A 5,666-nucleotide genomic window follows, 5' to 3' on the forward strand; every position below is an offset into this window, starting at 1 on the left:
TGCCACGCGCCACCCCTCACCGCAGCCGCAGCCCCAGCCCCTCCCCGGACGCAGCCGCGCGCCCACCGCGGGGCCCCTCCGCACGCCGGCTGCCACCTCCCGGCCCTGCACAAAGCTCTCCAGCCCTCCGCCGCCCACTGACCCGCGCTGCCACCGCATCGACCTCGCCCCCGGACCTCCCCCGCGTGCCCACCAGCCTTCATCTCCGTCCTCAGGCAGGCCAGAGCCACAACCCGCACCCCAGTCCCCCCACTGCAGGATCTGCAGGGCCCACCCCTACCCCAGAGCCACGCACCTGCCAGCTCCGTGCCTGTCCCCTCCAGTGGATCATGACTTGGATTCCACTCCCACACTCTCTACGCCTGTCCTTTCCCTGCTCGGCTGCCCAGACCTTGGTCCCCTCCCCTACCTGGATGTGTAAAGTCCCGGGATTCCCTCTTCCCCCGCCACACATTCTTACAGCCTCCACCTGCTCACGCTGTGCCCAGGCAGGACTCGCTTCCACTCAGGGCAGCTAAACTTCAGGTCTAATCTTCAGACTCTTGCCAGACACCTGATGGATCCCAGGATCTTTGAACCCTGGGGTTCTCAGGGCCTCTATGAATCTCAGTTTTGCTTATCTGAAAAATAAAGTGGTGTGATTTAGATGTCCTCTGAGGACCTTTTGCATTTTCCGATCCCACAAATTTAGCAAGGTTATGTACTTCCATTCATACAAATGTGAAGTGTGGGAGGACACCAACTGGCCATGTGTCCCCACCCCAACTCATCCCATCACTTAGCTCTCAGCGTTTGAGGTGGCCAAGGCAGCTCTTAGCCTCTGGTGTGGGGGTGGGTAAGAGAGGACAGGGTGGAATCTGGGTACTCAGGTCTGGGCTAGGACTTGGGGCTGGCTGTCAGGGGTCTCTGCCACCGTGGGATGTTCCCTGGAAGGGTGTGTCTCTTGGGCTGGACAGCTGGGGGTCCTGGCCTCGGGCACCACCAGCATTGGTGCTGATGGACAGCCCCGGCAGGTGGGAGCTGGCTGGTCACCCCTGACAACCCTGCCCACCTGTCACCCTCCTGCTCGGGTGACCGGCTGCCTGACCCACTAACCAACTTCCTGCTGCTTCCCGGCACCCTGGGCACTGTATAAATGCCCCGCCCCTTTCCCTTCTGCTTTTCCCAACAACTTGCTGGCTCAGAACACAAGGCACACAAATATCAAGCATATGCGCATTCACAGTGCACACACAGACACATGACTAGCACAGGGCTGTGTGCCTGCACGCCCCGCATCTCAGCAAGCTTCATACTTACGCTAGCTGAGCCAAGTTGCTTCTCCACAAGTGGGAGAATATGAGCATTGCCATCTCTGTGGCAACAGGGCCATGTGGTTAGGGCAAAGGCATTAAGTCTGGACCTCCTGACTCCTGCCCTGTCTTGGCTCTGTGATATCCTGTGTCTTTATCGAGTTACTGAACTTCCCTGCACCTCGTATTTCTCATCTGTCAAAGGAAGCTGGTCATAAGAAGTATCTATCTCATAAGGTTGTTTTGAGAATCGAATGAGAAAATCCATGGAAAGCGCTTAGAACAGTTCCTAGCACAATGTTAAGTGCACAATAATATTAACAGTTAACATGTATTCTAACAATGTGACTTCTCGCATTCCCCAGGTCTCCCCAAGGACTACCAACAGCACTTTAATCTCACCTCATGTGCTCTTGGGACCCAGAATAGAATTTCTTAGGGCCTAAAGAAGAATGTATTCAGCAGACCTCTGAGCTCTAGGACAATTTCCCCCCACATCCCCTTCTTCAATCTGCTCCAAGCCGACCTAATTCCACCCTTGGCAATATTTGAGAAATGAATGAAGCAGCTTGTGACTCACTGGCCCCTATGGAGACAGTAGATGCAGGATGAAACTGGAGCGTTTTCCTGCCACCACCTTCATCCCCAGTAGGAAGCCTTCTTTGTTCTGCTTCTTGCCCTGACCAAAACCCAAGAAATCCTTTTTTGCTGTCTAGCATTTTCCCAAGTCTCACTCCACACGGGTCCTCTCCCTTTCTGGCTCCCTTCCCCAGAGACCTCTCTCTGGTTCATCTTCAGGGGTGTGTCCTGCCTCTGATTTGAGGCTACAGTCTTTATATGGTTTATTATAACTATTATAAAGTATTACAGTCTTTCCTGCATTATCTTTATTATAAAAGTTATCTATTGCCACATAACAAATCACTCCAAATTTAGCAACTTAAAACCACAAACGTTTATAATCTCACGGTTTCTGTGGGTCAGGAATCCAGGAGCACCTTGGCAGTGGTCTTGCTCAGGGACTGCACAAGGCCACGGTGAAGGTGTTGGCTGGAGCTGCATCATCTCAAGGCTTGACTAGGGGAGGATCCATGTCCAGCTCACTCATGTGGCTGTTGGCTGGAGACATCAGTTCCTTGCCATGTGGGCCTCTCTGTGGGGCAGCTCACAATATGGCAAGTGGCTTCTCTTACAGCAAGTGAAACAAGAGAGCTCGAGAGAGAGGGAGTACACCCAAAACAAAGCCTATCTCTTTATAATCTCATCTCGGAAGTGACATCCCGTTACTTCTGCTGATACTCACGCTCANATGCCCCGCCCCTTTCCCTTCCGCTTTTCCCAACAACTTGCTGGCTCAGAACACAAGGCACACAAATATCAAGCATATGCGCATTCACAGTGCACACACAGACACATGACTAGCACAGGGCTGTGTGCCTGCACGCCCCGCATCTCAGCAAGCTTCATACTTACGCTAGCTGAGCCAAGTTGCTTCTCCACAAGTGGGAGAATATGAGCATTGCCATCTCTGTGGCAACAGGGCCATGTGGTTAGGGCAAAGGCATTAAGTCTGGACCTCCTGACTCCTGCCCTGTCTTGGCTCTGTGATATCCTGTGTCTTTATCGAGTTACTGAACTTCCCTGCACCTCGTATTTCTCATCTGTCAAAGGAAGCTGGTCATAAGAAGTATCTATCTCATAAGGTTGTTTTGAGAATCGAATGAGAAAATCCATGGAAAGCGCTTAGAACAGTTCCTAGCACAATGTTAAGTGCACAATAATATTAACAGTTAACATGTATTCTAACAATGTGACTTCTCGCATTCCCCAGGTCTCCCCAAGGACTACCAACAGCACTTTAATCTCACCTCATGTGCTCTTGGGACCCAGAATAGAATTTCTTAGGGCCTAAAGAAGAATGTATTCAGCAGACCTCTGAGCTCTAGGACAATTTCCCCCCACATCCCCTTCTTCAATCTGCTCCAAGCCGACCTAATTCCACCCTTGGCAATATTTGAGAAATGAATGAAGCAGCTTGTGACTCACTGGCCCCTATGGAGACAGTAGATGCAGGATGAAACTGGAGCGTTTTTCTGCTACCACCTTCATCCCCAGTAGGAAGCCTTCTTTGTTCTGCTTCTTGCCCTGACCAAAACCCAAGAAATCCTTTTTTGCTGTCTAGCATTTTCCCAAGTCTCACTCCACACGGGTCCTCTCCCTTTCTGGCTCCCTTCCCCAGAGACCTCTCTCTGGTTCATCTTCAGGGGTGTGTCCTGCCTCTGATTTGAGGCTACAGTCTTTATATGGTTTATTATAACTATTATAAAGTATTACAGTCTTTCCTGCATTATCTTTATTATAAAAGTTATCTATTGCCACATAACACATCACTCCAAATTTAGCAACTTAAAACCACAAACGTTTATAATCTCACGGTTTCTGTGGGTCAGGAATCCAGGAGCACCTTGGCAGTGGTCTTGCTCAGGGACTGCACAAGGCCACGGTGAAGGTGTTGGCTGGAGCTGCATCATCTCAAGGCTTGACTAGGGGAGGATCCATGTCCAGCTCACTCATGTGGCTGTTGGCTGGAGACATCAGTTCCTTGCCATGTGGGCCTCTCTGTGGGGCAGCTCACAATATGGCAAGTGGCTTCTCTTACAGCAAGTGAAACAAGAGAGCTCGAGAGAGAGGGAGTACACCCAAAACAAAGCCTATCTCTTTATAATCTCATCTCGGAAGTGACATCCCGTTACTTCTGCTGATACTCACGCTCAAAGGGAAGGGATCACATTATACCGAGGCAGGGATCACTGGGGGCCATCTCAAAAGGCTGCCTCCCACATTTTCCTTCTACTTTCTCCTTGTGTTATTGTGCCTAGTGCAGAACCCTCAGTAGATACTTGGCACTCAGTAGATATTTGTTGAAAGAATGAATGTGACTGTGAGAGGACACTCTGCAGAGTTTATATCATTCTCCCTTGTTTTCTTGGGCTACTATCCACCTACCCCCCAATTCTCCCCCACTTTTTTTCTTCACAGGAATCAAGTGCAATTAAATTTTAAAATATTTTATCCTTGAATAACCCATTTGCTTATGGGAGCCTGTCTATCTTCTCTTCCCACTTTTTGAAATCTGCCTTCCAAAAATGGGGACATGCTTGGCATATATCTCATGCAGATAACCTTTGTGGTTATCACAAGCTTAAAAATGGCTTGGTTATTTTCAGGGTTCCTATCACCTCTCTTCATCAAACTGGCCAGGACACATCCTCCCTTGTGTTCTTACCAATGGTGCTTACCTAGCATGGCTGTTAGTCCCCCGAAGCTTCCTGGTGTATGTATGGGTCTGTCTTCTTAGGTGAACAGTGATTTCCCACAGGGTAGGGACATTCAATTAGCAAACATTTAATGAGTATCATTGAGCACACATTATGTGCTAGGACTGGCTGAGGGACCAGGGAGACAAAGGGTAACTCAAGGGACCCTCGGCATGTGGATGGAACAGGTGCTCAGGAATACTTTCTCCTTCCGGAGACTGAACTGTCAGCAAGTCTCCCCAAAATAATTACCAGGTGCTCTAGTGGTAGAATTTCTAGGAATGGCTTCCAAGATTCCACGCCCCAATCCCTGGAACTTGTGAATATGACACTCCCCTGATTATGCTGTATTGTATGGTATGGTTGGCCTTAAAGAGGGGAGATTATCTGAGGGAGTCTAATCTAAGAATGGCTTCCAAGATTCCACGCCCCAATCCCTGGAACTTGTGAATATGACACTCCCCTGATTGTGCTGTATTGTATGGTATGGTTGGCCTTAAAGAGGGGAGATTATCTGAGGGAGTCTAATCTAATCCCTTGAGTTATTAACAGCAAAGAATTCCCTCAAGCCAGCAACAGAAGGGGAAGTAGAGAGATTTGAAGCATAAGAAGAACTCAACACGCTGTTGCTGGTTTGAAGATAGAGAGGCCACATGAGAGGGAATGCAGGTGGCCTTCAGGTGCTGAGAGAGAGGCAGCCAGTGAGGCAAAGGGACCTCAGCACCGTAACCACAAGGACAGGATTCTGCCAGCAAATTGAATGAGTTTGGAAGTATATTCTGGGGATGCATCTCATGCCCACCCTCCTACTAACACCTCAATGTCAGGCTTGTAAGACTTTGAAACTAGAACCCAGCCAAGCCCGCCCAGATTTCTGACTACAGAACTGTGAGCTAATTAAAGGGTATTTTTTAAGTGCATAGTTTGGTGGCTTTTAGTATATTCACAAAATTGTGCAACCATCATTACTATCCAATTTCAGAATATTTTCACTGTCTCTCTTCCACCAAAGAAAGCCCATATTTATTGCATAGTCACTCCCTATTCCTCCCTTCCC

This window comes from Galeopterus variegatus, unplaced genomic scaffold (assembly GCF_000696425.1).
Source record: "Galeopterus variegatus unplaced genomic scaffold, G_variegatus-3.0.2 Scaffold1191, whole genome shotgun sequence".
In the NCBI taxonomy this organism is placed as follows: domain Eukaryota; kingdom Metazoa; phylum Chordata; class Mammalia; order Dermoptera; family Cynocephalidae; genus Galeopterus; species Galeopterus variegatus.